The sequence below is a fragment of the Schistocerca nitens genome, chromosome 1 (genome assembly GCF_023898315.1).
Source record: "Schistocerca nitens isolate TAMUIC-IGC-003100 chromosome 1, iqSchNite1.1, whole genome shotgun sequence".
Lineage (NCBI taxonomy): Eukaryota > Metazoa > Arthropoda > Insecta > Orthoptera > Acrididae > Schistocerca > Schistocerca nitens.
In genome coordinates, this window is record NC_064614.1 from 595379374 (window position 1) to 595407201 (window position 27828).

The following is a 27828-nucleotide window of genomic DNA, read 5'->3' on the forward strand; positions in this document are numbered from 1 at the left end:
TACAGGCCAATTCTCCGTCAAAATGGTTTAAGGATCGCAGCGCTGAGTTATAACACATTAGGGGCCACTAAATGCTCCAATGAGCAACTCAGCAAAGCACAGGTTCGTGAGCCTTATGGAAATACAAATCCGTGTGATGTTTTTACGGATCGTCTCTCTACTTTCACTGAATAAATCTTGTTAAGCAACCCTTTCCTCTCCTTCAGTTATGCATCATACCTCATTTACGTCTGTTCCAGCTGGCAATAATTGGTAGGAACAAATGCGTTAGTCACGAACAGTTACTAGATACGAAAACCTGGGTTCTCACAATGGTCTCTTCAACACCTAACGAAAAAGCGGATACACTGGGAACGGCGCTCACTGGCGACCGCTGTCGCACGGGTTCATCGTTTTGCCGTCGACTGCTGTCCACGCACAAGCGCGAGAATAATTCAGGAGACGGTGCTCGGTGCGCAAACACGAGCCTCCGGGGATTTGCGATGCTGATGACGTTGCCCGTCCTAACTTCGATGGCCACACAACGCCTATGAGGCGTCTGATGAATGTTTGACGTTGAAGACTGACTACTTGCGGTGTAGCTACAGTGTGTCTGGGATCAAAACTATAAACCACCAAGTCTTGTTCCGAAAGTTTCACGACACTACAGGGACTAAGTTAAAAAGTACACATGCAAACGTTTCTAACGGTGAAATATGTCGGCAAATATTGTCTTGTCCTAATTGATCAGTGTAGCAAGAGGAAGATTCGAAACGGGTGCCCCTTTTCAGAAATTATATATTTGTAAAATCGTCGCATAAAAAATGAGTGGGAATCATATGTACGTAAAAAACGATAACCTTGGGTTCTAGATACACTGCCAAAAAAAATCTTGAAAGAGGTATATTTTGACCCCATGACGACACACACTACCGGAGGGATAGTAGATGTTCAGATATGGTTTTAACGTCATCCGCCAGCAGATGGCATAGCTACCAGAGCTTCATCTGTGTTTACCATTTAAAACGAAATGCCCGTGCTCATGAGGCTCAATGAGGTGCAGAAGTGTAGAGCAAGCAAGCATCATGGCACGGAAACGCACTCGTGCTTGCGTAGCCAACTGAGCGGCCTCCAGAGTGACCAGATTGTGGCGGGATAATCGTCTGGAAAAATTGCCATCCGAGTTGGACGTGTCACGTCGGTTGTGCAGCGACGCTGGCAACACATTGGACATGTGAACATGGTCACAGTAGTAGGCGAGGTTCACGACATCCACGCAGCACAGATGCCTGCAGTGATCGTCGTATTGTAAGCGCAGCTGTGCCAGTTCGTACAGCTACTGCAGCACAGAGAAAAGCACATGTGATGCCAAAAGTGTCAACACGAACTGTTGTAACCGACTGCTAGAAGTGGGACTTACGGGCACCCAACTCTAGCCAGTCTTCCACTCACGCCAGAGCATGGACGTGCGCGGTTCGACTGGTGCCGTCAGAGGGTCACCTGGACTGGTGGAATGACGCACCGTAGTCCTCAGTTAAAGTAGATTCCGTCTGTACGCAAATGATGACCGTTCGCGCGAAGGAGGTACACTTACACCTGGCGAGCGCTGACTCGAACAGTGCATCCGTCCAAGACACAATGACCTTATGGCCTGAAGTGCGAAAAGTACACCCCTCGTTCAACTTTGATGTTGTGCAAAGAACGCTGACCAGTGCTCGACACATGAAGAATATTGTTCGATCAGTTCTGCGTTCTTGCAACAGGACGTTGATATTCTATTCCAACAGGATAACGCTCTCCCACACTTTTCCCCTGAAACTCAACGTGCTCTGCAAGTCGTGTAGCTGCTTCCCTGGCCACCACCATCGCTGGGCTTGTCTCCATTCGACCACCTGTGGGACATGATGGGACGACAAGTGACTTTCGCGAATCGTCCAACCAGGACGCATACAGAAATACGCCAACAGACCGAGCAAGTGTGGAATAGCGTATCCACGACGATGTTCGTCACCTTTACGAGCGACTGAGTGACAGAGTCAGTGCCTGCATTGGCGCCCGTGGAGGCTTCCCTGCGTAGTAATAAGGATACTTCGGTATAGATCCATACCTGGTACCTCAGATCTGCTTGAATTTTCAATCTTTAAAGGTAATCTTTCATGCACTCCATATGTATCGTTTCTACAATAAATTTTGAATTAATTGGAAAACACCCGATGGTGGTGTAATTTTTTCTCGGAATTTATACGAGGTATTACTATATTTCCTTTACAGACTTTTCCTCACTACAAAAAGAAAAAAAAGTCTAGTGAATACGGGCTATAAAATGCAAACAGCAGATGGATAAATCCAGTCTAAATAAAACTTGGTTTTATACAGCTTGTGTCTACCGTATCTTATGTCCTTCCAGATGTTATCCGTCCTGGCTCATTCAAATCATACTGTGTACATTTCGATAAGTATGTTTTGGGTGTACTCCATTTTATTATGAAAAACCACCAATTTGATAAGGCTCTTAACATGGATAACTTCCCCAAAGCAAGGACTCCGTAATTCTCCATCTATAGTGTGGCAACGTAGATTATAAACGTGAATAAAGCACCTTCATGCACCTATGTAGCAACATTCTTGACTTTTTAATTATTATATTTTTTATGATAATCTGAATGATTATTGAGTGATGAGTGTTGTTATTATTATTCATAATGTCTGCGAGCTGTGGTTACCATCTCCAATAAATTGTTTGTCTTTGGTTTACTTTTAATACGATTTTCAAGTATAACAGGGCACTTTTGCGTAATGTTCTCATTAGATATGCTGACATCCAAAGAGATTAATTACACTGTGTTGGTAATTTTTCTCTCTACTAGGTTCCTACATTCGTCAGTCATGCTGAAATAAGAAAAAAGATATGTTGTTTCACTAAAAAGAAATCATCTTCTGGTGTATAAAGCTCTCAAGCAGCCCTATTAAAAGTAAAAACACATGTTTATCTGACGTCATAACTGTCGTTGATCTCGCAATTTAACTAACATCAAAAGTCAAGATGAAATTTAGTTAGAAATTTTCAGCTCCAGAGATAGGCGGCCTTACTTCCCGACCGCTGACGAGATCACAAACGAACACCTATTTGAATATTTCCTTTTTTTTTTATCGACAGATGTCATCTCCGGTGATGCATGTGTGTCGCCCTTGACAGGACCCATTTAGCAGTAATCTTCAGATCCATTCAAGATTCAAAGTCCGACAAGCACAGAAGGCAAAGTAATTTTTAGAATTATTACTGTGTTTTATTATTGTTCTAATACCAAGAAACGTTCTTTTTCATGTAATCAGTATTCGAACGTGAAACTGAGAACGTGAAAAACATGTAGGACGACAGAGAGATACCTTAAGGACTAGACACGAAAGGAAAATTGGATTTGACGAAATGAAACATTGCTGCAGAAAATCTGCTGAACATTTAATACTGGACATTAGAGACAATTCTGATTTCGAGTGGAAGTTTTTTCATTGTGCCATCACCCAGATCACAGCAGAGAAAAGAGCACTGTTCCATATGCAAGTAAAGCTTTAAACTATGCTGTTAGTGAACGTTGCAGCGTGATAAATTTAAAAGACACATTTTTGAGTGAGAATATTTGTGGGGGGTCGAGTGTTTGTAATTTCACTGGAGATCAAATAAATTATTTAAAGAAAATCGCTAAAAAAACCTGCTCTAGGCGTTTACTTAGTCGTAGTGATGAATCAGTTTTGCAGGAAAATGTCTGACATTGCAATGGAAGTAGGAAAGATTTACATTTCCAAGGAAGTCAATAAAATAAGTGCAATATCAGAGGAAGTAGGCACTATTCAAGCGCTTCCCAAAGATGTAGGCGGTAAAGTAGATACCCCTCTACTAACATCAATACGAAGTCAGAAGGGTGGAGTGCTGCTGAACAACAGTTGCTGAAAATTTTATGTCTTGAAACAAAATTCAAAATGCGGAATGGGACATGTCAACAAAACAGTCCTTCAAACACTATTCTGAGAATGATAGCCATGTACACCAATTAATGGCAAGAAAGATCGAGATTTGCGGAATTAATCCTGAGAGAAAAATTAAAAAAACTGCAAGAACAAAAAGCGGGAAATAGAGCAGTCTACAAACAACAAATTCAAGAGTATTAGTTTAGAGGCAACCTGAAAGTTAACACTCTGCACAATACTGTCGAGAAAGTTCAGAGTGCTGCACAGAACGTTCAAAACAAATTGAAACAGTTGAAAGTCTGTGTGAATGGTAGGAGAATCTCACAAATTGTTCTGGAGAGTACATTTCGATGGCAATTCGAGATAGCTCACACCATCCAAGAGCAGTGACATACATGCAAGTCCGCAGAGTATACACAAGGTTCCGTTGTTTGCAATATCCATCAGTCCCACAACAGAACCCAGTTTATCGATGTACCCCTTAGAAGACAATATGCTCAGACATAAACAATTCACGAGTTTTGTAGCAGGGAGGAAAGATCACAGTCCAATGGCTTTTGTCAAGTCTTTTCATGGCATGCTACCGCAAAGTTGTAATGACAAACTGAAGATCAGATTTGTCAGTGGATATATGCAAGACGATCCACAATGTGTGCTTCCAAAGCATCCGATCCGTATAGCCGTGGTACGAGAACTTTGAGATAGCTTTTCGCAGAAAATAATAATCAAAGTGTATTAAAGAGAGACTGTGAAAGCAGGTGATGAATTCCGAACCTTTCATATCAGGAGCGAAATCTTTGCGATGTTTTGAGAAATACTTAAACAAAGCGAAGTACTGGGATCAGGAGATTCATCAGGCTGACATTCTGCGAGTATTAAAAAGAAAATTACCCATCAAAATGAGGGAGAAACGGGTCACTGTGCTGAAGACGCCACAGAAACTTTTCTGTCGTTTGTTGACTCATTGGATTTGTTCAAAGATGACAGGAGAGCGGTTGAAGCAAATAATGGGCCAGCCACATTTGGGAAGCTGTGTGTCATAAGAGATAGCTAAGACACAATCGAAGGACATAAGAGCCGCTATACACGCCGAAGCCTTACAAACGTCGCAGAGTGCCAATGCAGAGTAATGACACACAGATCATTTACCGATGCAATAGTGACTGAAATTTCACAGATGACATATCCTGGCTGAGCAGGAAAAACAATAGCTATAGACCTGAATAACAACGTAGACAATGGGAAGATCGAATCTGTAACTGATTTGGCCAGGAATTATACTACCGAGAACAAAATGAGATGAGAATACACGAGTAAAATTGAGACATCCAGATTTAAAAGACCTGTTGGTCTGCCTATTAGGAACATTGCTGCCATTCAACAGAAGAGAAATTTGCTAAAATACCAACCAGATTTTATAATTATTAAATCATGTTCTAGACGTCGAACTAATGGATTATTCCAGGAAAAATTTGAAACAACTTGCAGCTGAGATATATATCTACACAAGTACTCTGCAAGCCACATGATGGTGTGTGGTACTAAGTACTTCTGGTATTGCTAACTGATTTCCTCCCCCCTCTTGTCGGTAAGCTTCTCTATTAGGAATAATTCCTCGAACGTTTTTGTCGAGGTCATCGAGATGTATGTGGGAGGAAGCAATATGTTGTCTGACTCTTCCAGGACAGTGCTCTCTAAAAATTTCAATAGTAAACTTTTCCCTGGTGCACATCGCCTCTCTTCTAGCACCTGCCACTAAAGTTTGTAGAACTTATGTGCAATGCGCTTTTACCGACTAAACGATCCCGTGACGAAATGAACCACTCTTCGTTGGACGCTCCCTATCAGTCCTCCTGGTATGGGTCCTACACTGATGAACTATACTCAATTATTGGTCGAAATAGCGCTTTGTATGCAACTTCCTTCGTGGATGAGCTAGATTTTCTTAAGATTCTTCCTATGAATTTCAGTCTCTTATATGCTTTTCCTGTAATTTGTTTTACGTGGTCATTCCACTCAAGGTCGCTCCGGATAGATACTACAGATACTTCATGGTGGTCACTGTTTCCAGCAGTTTGTCATCAATAGTATAGTTGTACAGTAGTGGACTTTTTTTCCTATGTATGTACAATACGTTACCTTTACTTACATTCAGAATCAACTGTCATTCACTGCACCATTCATCAACCACCTGTAGGTTATTCTGCAAATCGTTATCGTCTTCTTGCTATTAAGATGTCAGGAATGAATATAAATGTCCTTACAGATGCTGGAGCAGAACCAAGCGTTATGTGGAGTGAAATGTACCAAGAGATCTATAAACGTATTAAACCTCTGACATTACTGGTCAGCAGTGTTAAAATGTAGGAGTGGTCGGAACCAGAACCAAACCTGTTAAGTTACAGGCCTTGTGAAAATAGGTGGTACGGTGTTCGAACACTCCTTTTCGGTAGTTAAAAAAATTTGAACAACATTCTTCTACGGGAAAATCATTAAAATGGAAACATGTAGCAAGACTCGCCAAACAGAATCCTATCTGATAGTCATTCCGTAGATTACAAGGTAAGTACACTGCAGAAAGGAGTCAGCCAGCCACGACACATGGAGGGGCAGAGGACTGATGCAAACACGCTCCATCATATGCTGCCCAGGGTCTGTGGAATCTTCTCACGTGTGTTACACTTCATAATAATTTTTACAATGCTATGACTGCCAACATGAGAGATATTATAGTTCATTCTTGGAACGACATACGCTGAGCATTAGCGTCTTCACATGGGGAGGAAAGCAGTAGCTCAATAAATTTCTGTGCATTCAGCTGTCGGTATAGCATATTTTCTTGAGAGGTGTGACATACGGTGGATCGGGCAGATGAGGGGCGGTGGGTGGAAGGGAGGGGGAGATGGTGGGCTCATTCGCTGACTGCCAGAGGCGCGTGACGGCGTCACTAGACCTTGAGCTGCAGTCATTTGCGGACTGCGCTGTGGACATTGTACGGCGGCTCACTGGACACACTTACGACGTACTCTGAATGGTGGTCAACGTAATAAAGACTTTGTACACTTCCTTTCGCACAGTGAACCACAATGTAAACGCACGTAGTAAAGAACTTGTTAACCATAGTAATAAAGACTTTGTACCCTTCCAAAAAACATAGTAGACTAATAATGACTTTGCAGCCTTCCTTTTCCACACTGTAAATGCCCGAGTGAGCTAGAGTCCAATGTAATAATACATAGAAGGAGTGTAGCTGTAGTGTAATTGCCTTATAAATATAACCACGCCGGTACGCCAATTGGACCCTTCCTTCCCCGCAATGCATACGCCACAGTGTACATAGATGTATGTGCCGCTTTTTAACGTTATACTGACATGGACATAGTAAGACTTAAATGGTATGTTATTTTTGGGGTCGCAAGTCATGGACGTAGATCAGTTAGAACAGCTTTTCTGGCAGAATCACTGGAATTGTGGAACTCGGTAGAGCAACTGTACTAGTCAGGCATCAATTATTTTTGAGTGAAATCATGATTTTTGTTTATATAACTGCGTACATGCACCAACAGAGGAAAAAGAGGATATAATTAAAGAACAGTTCTACGAAGACTTGGAAAAAGTATGCTGTGCAGTACCTAAATATGACCTGATGCTAGTAATAGGAGATTTTAATGCAAAAATAGGGAGGAATGAACATCCGTATGGAGTTTCTGGAAAATATTCACTACATGAAGAAAACAATGAGAATGGAGACTTGCTATGCCAATTCGCAGCAAGGAATAATATGATCATTAAAAGTACCTGCTTTCCACATAAAAGGATCCATTTGGGTACTTGGAAGTCTGTAGCCAATGGAGTAGTCAATCAGATTGACCATATTTTTAGTGATTGCACGCCACTCCACGTCAGTTACGGATGTACGGAGCTGCAGAGGACCAAACTGTGATTCAGACCACTTTTTGATAAAATCAGTCTTGATAGAGAAACTGTCACTAACAAAGGGCAACAGAATGGGAAAGATGATGAAATGGAATACAGACAAACTGAACATTCCTGATGAAGTAAAAAAATACCAAGTAACACTAAGCAGAAAGTTGAGCAATGAAGAGACCACAGTAGGAGTAGATGAAAGGTGGAACAGGTTTGAAAAAGCCATTAAGGATGCTGCAGAGGAAATAATAGGCATAAGAAGGAACAGAAGAACCCAGGAGTGGTTTGAAGAAGATTGCAGGTCAGCAATAGAGGAAAAGATCAGGGCAAGAACAAAAGTGCTACAGAGAGAAACCAGAGAATTAAGGAGAAGAGCTGACAGACTGTGCAAGAGAAAGAAAAGAGAGTGGAATAAGAAGAAATTTCAAGAGCTAGAAGAACTAAAGGAACAGAGTGAAATAAGAAAGTTCTATCATGCCATAGGCAAAATGAAGAATAGATTCCAACCAAAAACAACGGCCTGTTCCAGTAAAGATGGGAAAATGATAAGGGAGGAAGAACAGATAGTGGGAAGATGGGCAGAGTATTTCAAAGATACACTAAGCACCAGCCTAGAAGATGAAGAGACAGCTGCACAGGAGGGAAGAGTGGAGCTGGAAGTAGACAATGAAACCAATGAGGCAAGAAAGCCAACACTACAAGAGGTCTCCCAGGCTGTGCACAAGTCAAAAAACAATCGTGCCCCTGGGGAAGACAGCATAATTGCTGAATTAATAAAAACTGGTGGTGAGGCTGTAATAAAGGAACTGCACACATTAATATCACATATATGGGAAACAGAAACTATGCCAGATAATTGGAAAATTGGAATAATAGTCCCCATTCATAAGAAAGGGGACAGAACAGCATGTGAAAACTATAGAGGTGTAACACTCCAAGTACAGCTTATAAGATCTTCACAAGTATATTAAACGAAAGGATACAGAAGTGTGCAGAAGGCATACTAGGGGAATATCAGTGTCGCTTTCGACCAGGCACAGGAACAATTGATCAAATATTTGTGATAAGGCAAATGATGGAAAAGTTCTATGAATATGATATAGATCTGCATTTCTTATTCATCGATTTCAAACAAGCCTTTGACAGCATAAATCGGCAAGAACTATATAGAGTACTGAAAGAAGTTGGTATATGTGCTAAATTAATAAGACTAATCAGAATGACAATGACAGAGACAAGAGCAAAAGTAAAGGTCCTTAGCAGAACAAGTGATAGCTTTGACTTTAATAAAGGTATGAAGCAAGGGGATAGTCTCTCCACTGTCCTATTCAACATAGCCCTGCATAGTGCAGTAAATAAAATCAACAAAAGAGGCACCATATTTATGAAAACTAGCCAGATATGTGCATACGCTGATGACATTGCTGTAGTAGGAAGAAATACCAATACACTCCTAGAAACAAACCGGGCAATGGAAACAGAAGCCTTAAAAATTGGCCTCATAGTAAATGAAAACAAAACAAAATATATGGTAATGTCACAATCTGAGGCCAGAAGAACCCCTAAAAACCTAAACATCAATGGGAAATGCTTCAATGGAGTGTCCTCTTTTAACTACTTGGGAGCCCTAATAACAAATGGTAACAGTATTGGAAAGGCTATAAGGGAAAGAATACAAGCAGGAAACAGAGCTTACTTTGCAAATATGCAGCTTTTCAAAAATATCCTTGTTACATGAAAAACTAAACTGCTAATATATAATTCCCTAGTCCGCCCAGTTATCACATACGGCTCAGAGGTATGGACGTTGACAGAACACGATAAAAATGCTCTAAGAAGCATTGAGCGGAAAATACTACGCAAAATCTATGGGCCAATAAGGGAGGAAGAAGGCTGGAGAATACGCTACAATGCCGAATTACAAGAGTTAATACAAGGCAGGGACATAGTAAAATTTGTGAAATCACAGCGAATACGATGGCTAGGACACTTTGAGAGAATGGCAGAGGATAGAATTCCAAAGAAAATGATGAAAGGTATGATCCATTCAGTTAGGCGAAAAGGGAGACCTAGAAGAAAATGGATCGATGAGGTAATAATGGATATCAGCAATATGGGAGTCCGGGGGTGGAAAAGAGCAGCAAATAACCGAGAAGTGTGGAGGAAGATTGTTGAAGAAGCCAAGGCTCACCAAGGGCTGTAGAGCTACTGAAGAAGAAGAAGAAGTCATGTACGTAGATCAGTTAGAACAGTTCTTCTGGTAGAATCAATGGAATTGTGGAACTCGGTAGAGCAACTGTACTAGTCAGGCATCAATTATTTTCCAGTGAAATCATGATTTTTGTTTATATAACTGCGTAGCGTAATTTTAGCGCTGTTTTCGGTAACTGTTACACATAGCATCAGTATAATTAGTTTATGCATTCCGTCAGTAATTGGGCAGCAAATTATGTCACAATATTTGGGTAATGACTAGTAGGATAACATCCCAACTCGTTTCTTCTGGCTGATCCCTGCATCATGATCCTTCCACTACAGTGTGCAGAATGCAAAAAGTCATCGCCCTAGAGGGAGAAGGAGGGACAGACTAGTAGCACAAATCCCCTCTGATTTTCCTGCTTTTTTTTTTTAAAAAAAATCACACCACTGGCTTATTAAAGTGGGAGAGCTGGGAGGGGATAGGATGCAGAGGGGGGGTCACCTTGACCTTGAAATAGACAGGTCATAAGTCAATGGGATAGAAACTAGATGGTTGCACTACTGCCAGCAGCCACATGTATGGAGAAAATTCAACAAATTCTCGAAAATTTGCAAGAATAACAAGAATAATGTGTGTGTGTGTGTGTGTGTGTGTGTGTGTGTGTGTTGTTTGGGAGCTAAGCACTCAAAAAATAGTAATATGCGAATGATGGAGTGCAATTAGACAGTGCATACAATTTCTCGACGAGACAAGGGAATAAATGTGATAAGTTATGTTTTTGTAAAGACTAAGATGTCAGCATATGTGAGAATGGGTGAGAAAATATCGACTGTACATAGACTGGAGTTACTGATGTAAAAAGAAAGAAAAGCAATTAAGGAAAGACAATTTGCTAATTTATTAAATACCCCTGAAATGACCATATGGTATTATTGGATGGGAGACCTCGTTTGGGGTTATTCGGTAACCTTATCCAAGTCTTTCTACTGGACGCCATATTGGCAACTTTCGAATCGATAAAAGTGAGATGAAACTGTGGTGGCGTAAGCTGTCGCCAGCACACCAGACGTAAAGGGGTTGCAAGAAGGTCGATAATAGGCGTAAGCAAGTATCTATCAGGAGAGAGGCCAAAGACACACTCGCAAGCAACATGCAGCCAACGCCCTCTCGGCCGCCAATATCTAGGTCACTGCCGTGGACCCGAGGACCAGTCTCCCATCCAGTGAGTTAACGAGTCGAGTCATCAGTCGCAGCCCAGTGGGAGTCACAGTCGCAGTTACCTCAGAGTCAGTCAGTATCTAGCGACCAGAGTAGATTACATAGTGGAGTTGTACTTCACCAGCAGAAGAGCTAACGTGGACTATTACGGAAGAGCTTGTACCACAACACCTTACTTTAAGATAAGTAAATTTCTGTTCATATGAATAAAGAACTCTGTTAATACATGCATGATGTTGTGTTATAGAATGAGGATACCGGTCACCAAACAACATTCTCCCCTTGCTTCCCATGGTACAAGCCAACAGTGACAAAGCAAGTCGTATACTCCTAGCTCAATCATTTGTTACATAGTTTAATTCTTAATTTCTTTGCGTGTTTTTGGTACTTGCATTGTTTAATTCATAAATTTCGGGCGTATTGGAGAGTTGTAGCATCGCGTTTTAGTACCTGAATAGTGTAAAACGGCGTAGTCTCCTTCCGCCGCCGAGCAGTGTGTCAGCAGTGCGCAAGTAGCAGCATTACTGCATTTACTAGGCAATCTTGTATTTTAATAACCGTTTAAATTTTGTCGACTTGTTTGCGCTCTCTGTAGATTAGTTCAGACGTTCTTTGCACAACAGCTTTTAGCATGGATAGGGACTGCAACTGCTGTGTTCGGATGCAGGCTGAGTTGGCATCCCTTCGCTCACAGCTTCAGGCAGTGTTGGCTTCGGTCACACAGCTTGAGGCTGTTGCCAGTGGGCATCACTGTGGGGGTCCGGATGGGGGTTTGTCGGGGACGGCCAGCTCGTCCCACGCATCCCCCGATCGGACTACGACTGTGGTTGCCCGGGATACTGCCCGCATTGAGGCTGATCCCTCACCTGTGGTAGAGTGGGAGGTCGTCTCAAGGTGTAGCAGGGGGCGAAAGACATTCCAGAGGGCTGGACGGAAGGCCTCTCCAGTTTGTCTGACGAACCGGTTTCAGGCTCTGTCTCAGGCTGATACTGATCTTCGGCCGAACATGGCTGCTTGTCCTGTTCCAGAGGTTGCCCCTCAGTCTGCAAGATCCGGGCGGTCGCAGAGGGTGGGCTTACTCGTAGTTGGGAGCTCCAACGTCAGGCGCGTAATGGGGCCCCTTAGGGAAATGGCAGCAAGAGAGGGGAAGAAAACCAATGTGCACTCCGTGTGCATACCGGGGGGAGTCATTCCAGATGTGGAAAGGGTCCTTCCGGATGCCATGAAGGGTACAGGGTGCACCCATCTGCAGGTGGTCGCTCATGTCGGCACCAATGATGTGTGTCGCTATGGATCTGAGGAAATCCTCTCTGGCTTCCGGCGGTTATCTGATTTGGTGAAGACTGCCAGTCTCGCTAGCGGGATGAAAGCAGAGCTCACCATCTGCAGCATCGTCGACAGGACTGACTGCGGACCTTTGGTACAGAGCCGAGTGGAGGGTCTGAATCAGAGGCTGAGACGGTTCTGCGACCATGTGGGCTGCAGATTCCTCGACTTGGGCCATAGGGTGGTGGGGTTTCGGGTTCCGCTGGATAGGTCAGGAGTCCACTACACGCAACAAGCGGCTACACGGATAGCAGGGGTTGTGTGGCGTGGGCTGGGCGGTTTTTTAGGTTAGATGGCCTTGGGCAAGTACAGAAAGGGCAACAGCTTCAACGGGTGCGGGGCAAAGTCAGGACATGCGGGGACCAAGCAGCAATCGGTATTGTAATTGTCAACTGTCGAAGCTGCGTTGGTAAAGTACCGGAACTTCAAGCGCTGATAGAAAGCACCGAAGCTGAAATCGTTATAGGTACAGAAAGCTGGCTGAAGCCAGAGATAAATTCTACCGAAATTTTTACAAAGGTAATGTAACCCAGCTATAATAATTTCGATACACTAGTCAGCGCTAGCATAAATCTGATTTTTCCTAAGAAATTACTTCACTTTAAGCGCATCAGCGAACATCTCTAAGGCAAAGAGAAAACTGTTTCGTTGCGTGGTAAAATAGCTAATTCTTATCATTCACTATTAGTAATAAATAAAAGGCACCCACGTACTTACCATGCGAAGATTACCAAACCGCCCACAACGGAGGGAACCGATTAGAACCTCTGGCAATTCTACGTAGAACCTGTAAACAGAAAATTGAAATTAAGAATATTACTCACATGCGAGTTTCATAAAATTTATTCTGTGCGGTTGTATAATGTTCGCCAAAACTATACCGTCCTACACTATACAGCGTTACCAAATTTATTAGCAACTTACTAAAAACATTGTTCTTCATTCATAATTACAGCGGTATATTCCAACGATGATTGAATAACAAAGGACTAATGTCGCCGCAAGACCGGGTTATCCGCAAAGCATGATTGTAAAACTGTGATCTCGTCACTTACATTTATTGAAGACATATTCTGCCCAGTATATCAGTGATAAAAAATGGGCGTTGACCTTCGCATACGGAGTTCTACTCCGTTAAATTCTTCTGACTGCGTTACACTACTCTGTGCGTAATAACCAATGTTTCAGTTACTCCTTCAGAAGACCTTCGAGACATCACTGTTACGTGACAACAAAGACAAAGCAGCACATGTTTCCACAGAAGCGCAGTTACCCAGATTAAGGCAGCACGAAACAGTTGTTTTTATTTAACAGGTTGGTTATAATTAAACTTTCGCTACTTGAGCCAGCGTAGACAGAAAACTATTTACCGTATGGGTTCCACACTCCATAGGAATAATGTTCGTATTGTTCGCTGCAGGATTTGCGTTGTGTTGGTGTCATGACATGCCGTTAGGCGCCGGTAATGGTACGGCGACGTACGTTTGAAACAAAACCAACAGCGTGTATTACACTTGCAGAGATTCAACATGTATCTGGACAAGATGAGCAAGACTTTACTCATTTAGCTGTTTTATCAAGACAACAGCAACAGTGCTGCTGCTTGCTCTTCCCAAGTATCGACGTTAAAGGAATACAGAGAGGTACTCTTTCCACACCAGGTTTGAAGGATTCAGAAGTGCAAATTCACTGAAGATTTGGGAATTGCTCCTCGGATAGGCCGACGGCGAACTTCACCAGAAATTATTGAGGAAGTTACTGTTGCCATGGCTGAGAATGATGTATGCAATGTGCGATTTCAAGTGCACGTATTTCGTCACGACAGCTGAAAATTCCATGGTACACCGTTCGAAAAGTGTTGCCAACAATTGTGAAATGGTATACCTAGTGCGGTTGCAGATGGTCGTCACAATGAGCAACGTTTGTAACCTGTAACATTAACAAGGTACGCAATTAACACATGTTACCTCCTCAGGTGGAAATTAAAATGTATTTCTTTCAATGGGTTATTCGTTATTTCTCTTCCGCGTGTCCTTACAAACGTTTCCACGAAGTTCCGTTGTCGTACGATGACTCGTTTTCCATGGGTGCACTCCCAGATAGCTAAAGTTTGATTTTAATCACCCTGTACATCATGACACGGTCCCATATTCCCACTGTACTTACTGACTGAATCTGAGATTTTTAAATTACCTGGAAAGCTGGTACCAGAAAATTCTTTTTGTTTACTTTTAGATATGAGTTTCATGGTTTCTCAATGGCAACACTGGCGCATCAGTGACCGTTCTAATGATCTTTATAGGCTAGCTAGCGGAGGGCAGCAAAATACACCGTGAATGGTTCAGTTACTTGCCAGTGGTTAATTTCAAGTCTGATCCTGAGACAAACTTCGACGTAAGCCTGGGACTTACTTTCGGAAGAGAGTTGCGACTGTAGCTCTTAAGAGCGAACGATTACTTGAGAAACTGCTGAGGTCATCGGTCCCTAAGTTTACGCACTACTTAATCTAACTTAAACTAACTTACGCGTAAGATAACACACACATCCATGCCCGACGGAGGACTCGAATCTCCGACGGGGTGAGCCGCGCGGACCGTGAGAAGACGCCCCCGACCGCGCGGCTACCCCGTGCGGCCGATTACTGGAGAAGTGATGTCCTTGGGATCGTGGTGTAGAGTTTAAAGATTGCAAATATAACGTTTCCGACTGAAATAAGATAATAGTTTTGGGCGATACAGAAGAAGAATCTTCAAGGTATCTGTGTGGAAGATACGAATGCCAGGAGGAGTGGCAACTAAGACAGAGAGTGGTGATCCCCATGGATTGCTAAATTTCACTGATATTTTTGAGTAAGGAGCTTTATAAGGAGTTCTCCTGACAACTGAACAATTTTATAAATGTTAACTGTAGCGTTTCTGCCAGTGGCAATGACTCAGGACTATAATTCATTTTGTTTTATGGAGCAAGCACAAGAAAGTGGTGTCACAGTGAGATATAAGTGGACTTTGCATGGGGTGCATTGAAAGTTATTCATTGTGTGGGTATAGGATGTTCTGTAGAGGTAATAATGATACCTGGGCTCGTGGTGCGTATCTCGAACATGTTCGAATGTTAGATGAAAGAGAGAGGACAAAAATTATATTGGTGTGTAGATATTACCATTCACACACCGTAACTCTTCAGATTGCTTAGTGCACACAGATTATCACGCATGCAGTCGTGTCCACCAAAGAATGTGAAGACAGGTATATTGCTCGACGTCTACGTAAAATTTCCGTTACACGATAAATCACACAAATCTAAAGGCTATAAATTCAACTGAATACTTAGAGATTAAAATTACGAATAACCGAAACTGGAACGATAACGTGGTGTTGTGCGAATGGCAAACCGAAGACTGTGATTAATTACCATAGCACTTAAATACTGCACCAGGTCTACTAAATTGACTGCCAGACTTTTGTCTGCCCTCTTCTGGGGTACTGCTGTGCGGTACGGGATCCGCATCAGATGGAACTGACGGAGGACATCGAAAACGTTCAAAGAAAGGCAGCTCGATTTGTGTTATCGTAAAATAGGGGAGGCAGTACCACGGACATAATACGTGAATTGGGGGGGGGGGGGCGACGTAAGTTGCAGCAGGATATTCTGTTACCAACTTTCTCATTTGACTGCGGAAATATTTTGTTCGCACCCAGCTACATAGGAAGAAACGATCATCATGATAAAATAACAGAAATCGGAGCTCGCAGAGAAAAATTTAAGTGTTCGTTTTTCCTGCGCGCTGATCGAGAGCAGAGCGGTGGAGAAATAGTTTGAAGGTGGTTCGATGAAACCTATGCCAGGCACTTAATTGTGAATTGCCGAGTAACCATGTAGATGTAAAATGCCGTTTACGTGTGTGAGGCACAGCTATGGCGTCTACAGTTATTTTAAATTAAAATATCCTGTTAGACTGCGTAAGTTACTTTCTGACACTTCGGAAAGTTCCCGTGATTGTAAACTTGCGGAGCACCTTCAGGTTCACGACGCGAACAGAAGCACAGAAGCTTGCCAGAGGTTCCGTGACATCCTGGGATTGATCTCTAAGACATTAAGTCAGATATGACAACAGAAGCAAAATATCGACATATTATATAATTACTGTGAAACCAAGTTTTCTACGACGGAAAAGATAAATTAAGAGAAAAGAAAAAGCAAAGCAAAAAAAGCATCGATATCTTGTTGTCGCATCCCAAGTCAGTATGGAACACTTGAAAGAGGATTCGATCAATGTTCGGCACGAAGTCCTCCGTGGTCGGCGCCGCAAACCGCCAGCGACATAATCGGAAACACTGACCTGTTATATCTTGGATGGAGGAGGGCCTGTGGCACTGTGCTGTGGCCAACGACATAAAAGACGACGCATAAACGGCAAGTATTGAAGATTTCTTTAACAACACAGAAGAGGTGTCAGGCTAAACCTACGAAATTTTATTCTCTTAGCACCAAGTGCCGTAAACGGGTGCCTCAAACTTTTACAACCAAAATTAGAAAGTAGATTCTCCTAAAGTGAGTACTTTAACAGATGCAAACAATGCTTGGAAATAAATATTTCAGGCGCTGCAAGGTCTTGAATAGTCCACGCATGTGAGGCACGTGTTTGTAAACTGCTTATGTTTCACAGAGAACAGATGCCCGCCACATAGAAGTTGATGTTATCTTGAAAAGCAATACGCAATTGTTTGTGATGAGTTCGTGGTGGGGCTTAACACTGCTCATGGTCACTTTCAGAAGGTGGAAGATTGTTCGTTACAGGAACATCCAGTTACTGTACGGTGCAGCAAGAGGTAGTACCCACAAGCAGAGGAAGGCGTGCGAAAGGCGTCATCCTGATTGGAAGGAGTTTATAGCCATGGATAGAAATGAGAATCTGAATCGTTCAGGCCACAGAGAGCTCGCCAAGGTTTTCAATAAAGATTGTTCGAACAGCTGAATTTGATAAGATTATACTGAATCATGTGCGAGATGATTCATCAGAAAGCCTTTTTCAAAGACCACAGGCTAGAGAGTGAATTGCAATTTATACCATAAAAAAAGCGGAAACACTCTAGAAAAATGCCTTGGAATCCAGAATTCAGTACTTCAGTGTCAAACTCCCTGCAGCAGGGTCAGCCACGGCGCGCCAGACTTCACGCGTGCATCGAGGGCGGTCCAGGGCCCGGTCTGCCTGCCACTCAGCTTTGCTCCGTCCCTCTCTGAAGTACTCGGCACAGCGCGCCATTACAGTCAGCATTGCGGTGCGGCATTCTGCGGTCGGCACAATCCTCTGAATGCGGCAGAACTGTGGTGTCGGCGCTGTTTACCCAAGACTATTTGTTCGTGGTGTGAAAGTCATTCACAGATCCAGTAGCTGTTTCCACAAAAAGAGGCAGTCTATGGACCTATCGTCTTAATGCTTTACAATGAACTGGAATGACAGAAGAGAGTGATGAGAACTCTCAATTCGCATAAGCAACGGGTACTGCGTATTTGCTATGAAACGTCATTATAGTACCATACAGAAAGAGTTTTAAACTTACAGATGACAATGAGAGAGCAAAAAATTACAACATTCGACAAACATGGTTCAATTTTCTTACACCAAGAGGCACTTTGTACTAAATTTGCAGGCATGAAGCACTTGAAGAAATTGGTGGTACGACTAGTAAAATTTCTGAAGCCGCACCCACTATTCCACTTCCAGTTGCAACAATTTTCGGTGGAAATGTACGAAGAACATGCAGACTTCACATATTACTGCAAAGAGTGCTGGCTAAATCACAGGACACGCCTGGAACGATTTTTCGATTTAAATCTCGCTGTTGAATATAAGAAGGAAAAAAAGGAGTGCAGGAACGAAAATTATAACATCCGGAATGGATTGCAGACTTCGCATTTTAAGTGGATTTTATTGCACACTGCCACTGAGACATTACAACGTACCTTCTTTCTGATTTGATGGGGATGCACTCAAAAAGAAAATCGCGTTGTGGAAGGGACACATTCTGACAAAGACAACACAGTTTCGTAAGCTCAATGGCGTTAAGGAAAGCGTGAAGTTTGAAGAATTCATTAGGGCCTCTCGAAAATTACGACAGTTTTATAAAGGTCTTGAGGACACTGTCAATCGTACATCTGTTGCGGTTTCAGTTCAAAGCACACCTGTGCATGTGCAGATATTACTGACTGACGTGCAAGGTAGTTCTAGTTTTAATTACCAGTCTTTTTACATTAAAGCTGTACAAGACGTCGACACTGCTTTTCTCGGGTTTATTTTCCTAAGTCTCCATAATGAGGTTGCAAAAGTGCTACATAATTTCAATCGACATATTTGTGTGAAAGAACTTTTTTCGATTATGAAACTAAAAAACTCACAATTACATGGGAACTTGAGAGTGAAATTCTGTGAAATTGTCTGCGCCGACAGTTTGTACCAGAAAAATAGTTATGTTACGTCTTCAGCGCGCCAAAAATAATTAATTAATACTGAAAAATTGTTTTGTTGTTGCGACATGTGAAACATAAAACCAAGTCATACGCAGTACGACTTTACTGCCATTTAAGTGCCGCGCGATCGCTGTTGGCTGAGAGCTTCGTCGCTCGGGCCCATGCGTGGCCTGCGAACCGAAGTTTTGGAAACCACTGTCCTACAGCTTATGATGTTCTCGCATGGGGCCTCTTTTAATTGCTATTGTAGTATCAAATGGGACAAAATCTATGTCTGCTGGGATACAAAATGCAGTAAGTTCGTCTCCATGAATATAAGAGCATTTGAACGGTGCATGTTACCTGATCTTCGTGCGACACGTTTTCGACAGTTGTCGGAATATGTACCACTGCTATGTTAATGTTCGTGACTGCCTAATTAGGAGATACGTCGTTAGACTGGAAGGTGCTCACTACGAGAATTTATTCCTATATGGAATCACGAAGTCGTCGTTGTACAGGTGAAAAGCAACGGGTTGGTAGGGTCCCAGCTGTCTGTGTAGATGTACAACTGTCAAGAGAATGTGGCAAAATTTCAAGTGCCGTTCTAGCGCATGGTTAGAGAGTGACAGTCGTCACTTTGAACAGATTCTATGAAATTAAGTAGCTGCTGCGTGGTTTTAATTGTTTGTGGCAGTAATAAAATATTCATTTCCGTCCCCTACTTTATCTCAATGTACTCAAATTAGGATCCTCTATATTACATATACTATGAGGTGACAGTACTGGGATAGCGATATGAACTTACGCAGAGGGTGGTTGCACGTACACAAGGAATAAATGGGCAGTGCACTGGCGGATCTGTCATTTGTACTCGGTTGTTTCAAATGAGAAGGTTTCCTACGTGATCATGGCCGCACGACCGGATTTAACAGATTCTGAACGCGGAATGGTAATTGAAGCTAAACGCATGGAACATTCCATTTCGGAAACCCTTCAGGAATTCAATATTCCGAGATCCACAGTGTCAATAGTTTGTTGAGACATTACCTCTCACCATGGACAATGCAATGGCCGAGGGCCTTCACTTTACTAGCGCGACCAGCAGCATTTGCATAGAGTTGTCAGTGTTAGCAGACGAAGCAACACTGTGTAAAATAAACGCAATAATCAAAGTGTGACGAAGAACGTATCCGTTTGGACAGTGTCGCGAAATTTGGCGTTAATGGGCTGTGGCAGCAGACGACCGGCGCGAGTGCCTTCCTAACAGGACGGCATCGCCTGCAACGCCTCTCCTGGGCTCGTGAGAATGTCGGGTGGATCCTGCACGACTGGAAAACCGTGGCCTGGTCAGGTGAGTGCCGATTTCAGTTGGTAAGAGGTGATGGTAGCGCTCTTGTGTGGCTCAGACCCAAATTGGTGGTGGCTCCAGTAGGTTGTGTTACATGGAATGGACTAGGTCCAGCTGAACCGATCATTGACTGGAACTGGTTTTTTTCGGTCATTTGGAGACCATTTGCAGAGAGACAATCTGCAGCATCGTCGACAAGACTGACTGCGGACCTTTGGTACAGAGCCGAGTGGAGGGTCTGAATCAGAGGCTGAGACGGTTCTGCCACCGTGTGGGCTGCAGATTCCTCGACTTGCGCTATAGAGTGGTGGGGTTTCGGGTTCCGCTGGATAGGTCAGGAGTCCACTACACGCAACAAGCGGCTACACGGGTAGCAGGGGTTGTGTGGCGTGGGCTGGGCGGTTTTTTAGGTTAGATGGCCTTGGGCAAGTACAGAAAGGGCAACAGCCTCAACGGGTGTGGGGCAAAGTCAGGACATGCGGGGACCAAGCAGCAGTCGGTATTGTAATTGTCAACTGTCGAAGCTGCGTTGGTAAAGTACCGGAACTTCAAGCGCTCATAGAAAGCATCGAAGCTGAAATCGTTATAGGTACAGAAAGCTGGCTGAAGCCAGAGATAAATTCTACCGAAATTTTTACAAAGGTACAGATGGTGTTTAGAAAGGATAGATTGCATGCAACCGGTGGTGGAGTGTTCGTCGCTGTTAGTAGTAGTTTATCCTGTAGTGAAGTAGAAGTGGATAGTTCCTGTGAATTATTATGGGTGGAGGTTACACTCAACAACCGAGCTAGGTTAATAATTGGCTCCTTTTACCGACCTACCGACTCAGCAGCATTAGTGGCAGAACAACTGAGAGAAAATTTGGAATACATTTCACATCAATTTTCTCAGCATGTTATAGTCTTAGGTGGAGATTTCAATTTACCAGATATAGACTGGGACACTCAGATGTTTAGGATGGGTGGTAGGGACAGAGCATCGAGTGACATTATACTGAGTGCACTATCCGAAAATTACCTCGAGCAATTAAACAGAGAACCGACTCGTGGAGATAACATCTTGGACCTACTGATAACAAACAGACCCGAACTTTTCGACTCTGTATGTGCAGAACAGGGAATCAGTGATCATAAGGCCGTTGCTGCATCCCTGAATATGGAAGTTAATAGGAATATAAAAAAAGGGAGGAAGGTTTATCTGTTTAGCAAGAGTAATAGAAGGCAGATTTCAGACTACCTAACAGATCAAATCGAAAATTTCTGTTCCGACACTGACAATGTTGAGTGTTTATGGAAAAAGTTCAAGGCAATCGTAAAATGCTTTTTAGATAGGTACGTGCCGGGTAAAACTATGAGGGACGGGAAAAACCCACCGTGGTACAACAACAAAGTTAGGAAGCTACTGCGAAAGCAAAGACAGCTTCACTCCCAGTTTAAACGCAGCCAAAACCTCTCAGACAAACAGAAGCTAAACGATGTCAAAGTTAGCGTAAGGAGGGCTATGCGTGAAGCGTTCAGTGAATTCGAAAGTAATATTCTATGTACCGATTTGACAGAAAATCCTAGGAAGTTCTGGTCTTACGTTAAATCAGTAACTGGCTCGAAACAGCATATCCAGACACTCCGGGATGATGATGGCACTGAAACAGAGGATGACACGCGTAAAGCTGAAATACTAAACACCTTTTTCCAAAGCTGTTTCACAGAGGAAGACCGCACTGCAGTTCCTTCTCTAAATCCTCGCACAAACGAAAAAATGGCTGACATCGAAATAAGTGTCCAAGGAATAGAAAAGCAACTGGAATCACTCAACAGAAGAAAGTCCACTGGACCTGACGTGATACCAATTCGATTCTACACAGAGTACGCGAAAGAACTTGCTCCCCTTCTAACAGCCGTGTACCGCAAGTCTCTAGAGGAACGGATGGTTCCAAATGATTGGAAAAGGGCACAGGTAGTCCCAGTCTTCAAGAAGGGTCGTCGAGCAGATGCGCAAAACTATAGACCTATATCTTTGACGTCGATCTGTTGTAGAATTTTAGAACATGTTTTTTGCTCGAGTATCATGTCGTTTTTGGAAACCCAGAATCTACTATGTAGGAATCAACATGGATCCCGGAAACAGCGATCGTGTGAGACCCAACTCGCTTTATTTGTTCATGAGACCCAGAAAATATTAGATACAGGCTCCCAGGTAGATGCTATTTTTCTTGACTTCCGGAAGGCGTTCGATACAGTTCCGCACTGTCACCTGATAAACAAAGTAAGAGCCTACGGAATATCAGACCAGCTGTGTGGCTGGATTGAAGAGTTTTTAGCAAACAGAACACAGCATGTTGTTATCAATGGAGAGACGTCTAGAGACGTTAAAGTAACCTCTGGCGTGCCACAGGGGAGTGTTATGGGACCATTGCTTTTCACAATATATATAAATGACCTAGTAGATAGTGTCGGAAGTTCCATGCGGCTTTTCGCGGATGATGCTGTAGTATACAGAGAAGTTGCAGCATTAGAAAATTGAAGCGAAATGTAGGAAGATCTGCAGCGGATAGGCACTTGGTGCAGGGAGTGGCAACTGTCCCTTAACATAGACAAATGTAATGTATTGCGAATACATAGAAAGAAGGATCCTTTATTGTATGATTATATGATAGCGGAACAAACACTGGTAGCAGTTACTTCTGTAAAATATCTGGGAGTACGCGTGAGGAACGATTTGAAGTGGAATGTTCATATAAAATTAATTGTTGGTAAGGCGGGTACCAGGTTGAGATTCATTGGGAGAGTGCTTAGAAAATGTAGTCCATCAACAAAGGAGGTGGCTTACAAAACACTCGTTCGACCTATACTTGAGCATTGCTCATCAGTGTGGGATCCGTACCAGATCGGGTTGACGGAGGAGATAGAGAAGATCCAAAGAAGAGCGGTGCGTTTCGTCACAGGGTTATTTGGTAAGCGTGATAGCGTTACGGAGATGTTTAGCAAACTCAAGTGGCAGACTCTGCAAGAGAGGCGCTCTGCATCGCGGTGTAGCTTGCTCGCCAGGTTTCGAGAGGGTGCGTTTCTGGATGAGGTATCGAATATATTGCTTCCCCCTACTTATACCTCCCGAGGAGATCACGAATGTAAAATTAGAGAGATTAGAGCGCGCACGGAGGCTTTCAGACAGTCTTTCTTCCCGCGAACCATACGCGACTGGAACAGGAAAGGGAGGTAATGACAGTGGCACGTAAAGTGCCCTCCGCCACACACCGTTGGGTGGCTTGCGGAGTATAAATGTAGATGTAGATGTAGATTCATGGACTTCATGTCGCAAAACAACGATGGAATTTTTATGGGTGACAGAGCGCCATGTCACCTGCCCAGAATTGTTCGCGATTGGTCTCAAAAAACATTCTGGACAATTCGAGCGAATGATTTGGCCTCCCAGGTCGCTAGACATTAATCCCATCGAACATTTATGGGACACAATCGAGAGGTCAGGTCGTGCACAAAATCCAGCACTGACAACACTTCCGCAGTCTATTGAGATAGCCTGGCCTAGTTTTTCTTCAAGGGACTTCCAACGACTTGTTGTGCCGGACAAAAGGAAGTCAGACACGATGTTAGGAGGTATCCCATTACTTCAGTAATTTCAGCACAATTTTGACATTACATGTTTGCGGCACTCTCCCGACGCCACGTATAGACAAGGAGTGTTCAGCTTTAAACAATAGGGTCCAGAAGATAGAACTTTACACAGTTGTCAAAGCAAAATGTATGCCACTTGTTATTTTGTGTATAGTAATTTCTAGTCCTTCCAAAGGTTACAAGTGCCGAAATTTGTAACAGATGGTTTAAAAAAAATGTTTGTCAACTTTAAAGCAATCAATTTCCTTTTTGTGAATCAATTAAAGGCATTATAACAACTTGTAATATGCAGTCATATGCAATTATAAGAGACAGGGATTTTGACAATATTATATTGTATCAAAGAAGGTACCAGTTTATTTCAATACTTAATTTTCAACTAAATAAAAAGAAAAACAACCATCCGGTGTAAAAACAACCTAAAAATCCGTACCAAACAGCTCCACCGTGCAGTGGAAATACTGTCTTTGTTGCCAGATCGCCCATCATTCACCGGTTCATCGTCGTAGCTCATACTCACAGAGACGGCGAATGCGCTAGAACGCATGTGCAGGAGGCGCGGGAGCTGCCGCCATTGTCGACTACAGCCTTTAATTGTGCGACTGTGCCGCGGAGCCGTATTTTTAGCGAACAGCTGCCGGCAGCTGGCGCCTTATTGCATTACCGTCCATTCCCCGCACAAGCTCTTCCAAACGTCGACTATAATCCACCGCTGGCCACCCACGATAATCGGTAACCTCGATCACACGAAGGAATACTGCCGCCTGTGCGCGCGAATGTAGATTCTCATCGCAAACCTACGGACATATTCAACAAGTCACTTTAAGGCGTGTCACGGGAAGTGCTTTCCCCCTTTCCTGCTCCAATGGTGAATATTCTGCGGGAAGAACAACTATCGGTAAGCGGCGGCATGATCTCAAATTCTTCCCATTTTACCGCTACAGTCATTTTGCGAGATACACGTATGGGCAAGTAAGACGTTGCTTGACTCCTCTTGGGACATATCTTACAGGAATTACAGTAAACCTTTCCGTGGAGTACTACGTCTCCCTTTGTAGCTTGTGCTTCTGCGGTTCAATCATAATTTAAGTGACGCTCTCATGTTCACTACACGAATTCCCAACGAAATGTGTTGCACTTCTGTGGACCATTATTATCTCCTCTGTTAAATCTACCAGTTAAGTATCCGAGATTCACGAGTGATATTCAAGACTCAGTAAACGGGAACTGTGTACGCTACTTGTTTCGTTGGTTGATGATAGTTCCTCAGAATTCTGCCAACGAGCAAAGTCTGGCACCCATCTTTCCTAGAACGAGTTTCATATGGTAGCCAACTTCAAATCGTTCTAGCGCCATGCTCCCAACTGTCACGGAAAAGTTTGGCGTTGTAGAAAAGGAAAAGCAACTGTGCTATAATCCGCTGTATGTTCCCTGGAATATCTTCAATAAAAAAATTAATATCAAATTATTTCAAGTTTTTTCCTTGCAGAGATATGGAGTACAAGATGACTCCCACACAAATTAACTGATTATGTTTCTGTACTTTCAAATGAAACTGAGCAGGAGTCCATTTTTCCATTTTTTAAAGTATTTCATTAGACTAATTGTGAATAACACGCGTGAGTTCATGCTGCGCCAAACTGTCATTTTTTTAAAAAAAAAAAAAAAAAAAAGTGCGAAGGAATAATGCGGCAGCCTATCTGTTAGGAATTGTAGATATTTGTGGTTATTTAGCACGACGCCATTAAAATAAAGACTAATGGCACGATTCTAGAAAGCGTGCACCATACGGTCACAGACCAACGCCGTTGTTAATACACTTTTCTCAACCAGCGTGTATTTCCAATACAGTCTGTAAAACATCGCATTATTAATGTCTAATAAACTTCTTTTGTGGGTGTGGATTATTCCTTTCATATATCTCCATTAAAAGGGTAATATCTGTGAAACAGTAATGCTACGATATGGACTGGTAACTGGAAGCCTAGGTCGTGAAGAATAAACGGTTCTGAAATACACAGAAAAAATTGTTTTCTTGAATAATAGTTACATTGTATCACCAAAAGCCCTCAATCAATATAATATGCACTATTCACTCCTGCCTAGAACCGAAAGTTGTTTAAAGATGCTAAAAAACACATTTTACATCATAAAACTTAAAGTTTCATAACAGAAGTAGTGCCTAAATTTATCTGGATTTTGTTTTTGAGCTTACTGTTACGGAACCACAAATGTTTTCATGCGCAGTTTTACAGAGTGTGTCCAAGTTACTTGGCGTACCCGCAAATGTTAGTTCTTCACCTGCGCACACGGCTCATCCGCAGTGCGACGTTCGCAGCAGGTCGTTAATAGCGCCCTTAGTTCAGGGAGCACGCCGGACATGTACGCTCTGAATGACAATTGGCGGGAGCGAACACCGCAACTTTGAGCGCGCTGCGTGACTCGCATGGTGAATGCGCAGTGTATTCTGCAGCTCAGCGGAAACAATGCTGCGCCTTGCCATTGAGGCGCTCGCTGTCTCAATAACGTAAGCAGTATTAATTTTTCAATGGTAACAAACTGTTCACGCGGAACAATGCTTCATTCTGAAAGCGAGGCGCCCGCCGCCTGGCGAAATACGTAACCGTGCGCCGAGCTTAGGCTGAACAAAAGCCGCTCGCTCGTCGCCCGCGGATCAGCCAAGGAAGAGCCCAACATATTGTGCTCCCCCGCTCACCGGCGACCGGGGCGTGCAAGTCCTACTGCTGCACACCTGTCGGCCACCACAATCTCCTCCTCCTTCTCCTTCTCCCCCCCCCCCTACCCCTCACCCACCAACCTGACCTCTAGTTCCTGTTCCTTTAATCCTGCATCTTTATGCAATTCAAATACTAAACTGCTTTCCTATACTTTACCAATCGTTCCTCAACAAAGGCATGAGCTGAAATGGTTCAAGTGGCTCTGAGCACTATGGGACTTAACATCTGAGGTCATCAGTCCCCTACACTTAGAACTACTTAAACGTAACTAACCTAAGGGCATCACATACATACATACCCGAGGCAGGATTCGAACCTGCGGCCGTAGCATCAGCGCGGTTCCGGACTGAAGCAAATGTATAAGCAATCGGGACTTTTATCACGTAACTACCGGTTTCGGTTACGTAATGTTATCTTCAGGGCAGTGATCATGCGTGTCGCGTCGCTAACTGCGTAAGCATTGCACATGCTACGTGAAGCTCGTCACAAGTAGTCGACAGCTATACAAAAGAGTCACAACTTAGAAGATTGAAGGAACATGTGCCTTGCTTACGCAATAAGTAATTGTAGGATGAGAGGCCTGTAGATGGCTCTATATAACCGAAATCAATGAATGATACTATACGGCTATAGTAACAAGGCAGCTAATAGTTATTGAAAGTAACTTCAGAGATCGCAGATTTATTTATTTATTTATTTTTGATCGGGCATTACGCCAATGTTGTTACTTCGAATTAATTGTTTCTCATTATTTACCGAAAAAATTTCGAAATTTGTGGTAAGGTCTTATGGAACCAAAACTGCTGTGGTCATCGGTCCCTCGGTCCCTAAGCCTACACACTACTTTTACGCTATGGACAACACATACACCCATGCCCGAGGGAGGACTCGAACCTCCGACGGAGGGAGCCGCACGGACCGTGACAACGTGCCTTATTCACTGAATTTGTTCTATTGTTGACCATCTGAAAGAAGAGCCCACGATTTGTACTTGGGTTCTCTTTTCTTCCTCTTCCAAATACTTTGTCATCTCACTTTTTCATCCAA

General features: G+C 43.1%; 1 protein-coding gene across 1 annotated transcript in view; it reads right to left on the reverse strand.

Annotated features, from left to right (window-relative positions):
• The window catches only part of LOC126256181 (neuronal calcium sensor 2), a 675443-nt gene extending 662040 nt beyond the window's left edge, over nt 1–13403 (reverse strand). The window contains exon 1 of the mRNA XM_049955461.1: nt 13334–13403. The gene's annotated coding sequence lies outside the window, so the exon portion shown is untranslated. The remainder of the gene's footprint in view (nt 1–13333) is intronic.
• Between the last annotated feature and the right edge of the window lie 14425 nt (nt 13404–27828).